This window comes from Parasteatoda tepidariorum, chromosome 3, assembly GCF_043381705.1.
Source record: "Parasteatoda tepidariorum isolate YZ-2023 chromosome 3, CAS_Ptep_4.0, whole genome shotgun sequence".
In the NCBI taxonomy this organism is placed as follows: domain Eukaryota; kingdom Metazoa; phylum Arthropoda; class Arachnida; order Araneae; family Theridiidae; genus Parasteatoda; species Parasteatoda tepidariorum.
In genome coordinates, this window is record NC_092206.1 from 30,752,366 (window position 1) to 30,753,215 (window position 850).

Sequence of the window (850 nt, forward strand, 5' to 3'; positions counted from 1 at the left end):
GGAGACGTCATTTGTTTCTTATGTAAAAACAATAATCCACGTGTTCCAAACGTCTTCAACCAACATTCCGTTGCGAGCTGCTGTTTATAGTGCAATCAAAGATCATTTCTATATCCAGAAATTAATAATTCCGCACAGTTTAGAGTTATAAAATGATATGTCAAAGGGTAAAATATTAAATTAAATATTTCGACTTACTATTTTTAATCATCGGACAACAGCTTTTGTTTACTTCATCATTTAAACTCTCACAGCTTTTACTCATTTTCAAAACACAACCTTCTACCACGAATTCAAAATCCAAAATGATTCTTAAAATGTTTTTTTACTTATTGTTAAAATTAATTTGCAACAATGGACATTTTTACATAAAATATTATTTGTTACCGATGGCAGTGATTGTTTAATTACATCTGATAGCTCTCTTGAAACAATGGTGTACACAAGTAAGCAACAATTAAAAAGTAACTCAATATTATTTCATTTCTAGATAATATGAAAACCCACAAAACGAAATTCCGATATATTTGCAAATGCAAAATTTTATCTGCGTGTCCAAGACAATTCTCTATAAATTTGTAGTTTTTGAATCTGCGTAAATATATTTATAAATTTGGGAATTCAAAATATCATAAATACCGTTTGATTTGAATAAGGTTATCATTTGTCTAAATGTTAATTTGAGTTTTCCTTTTTATTTTACTCTGATCTAGGATTCTAAAATATATATAAATTTTTATCAAAATATAATGTATTCTTCTTTACAGTGAGGACATTTTATAGGCAGGTCAGCATGGCCACCTAATATATATTCGTAAGGGAATTCTCTCCAACATCAGAAAGCTCGTCA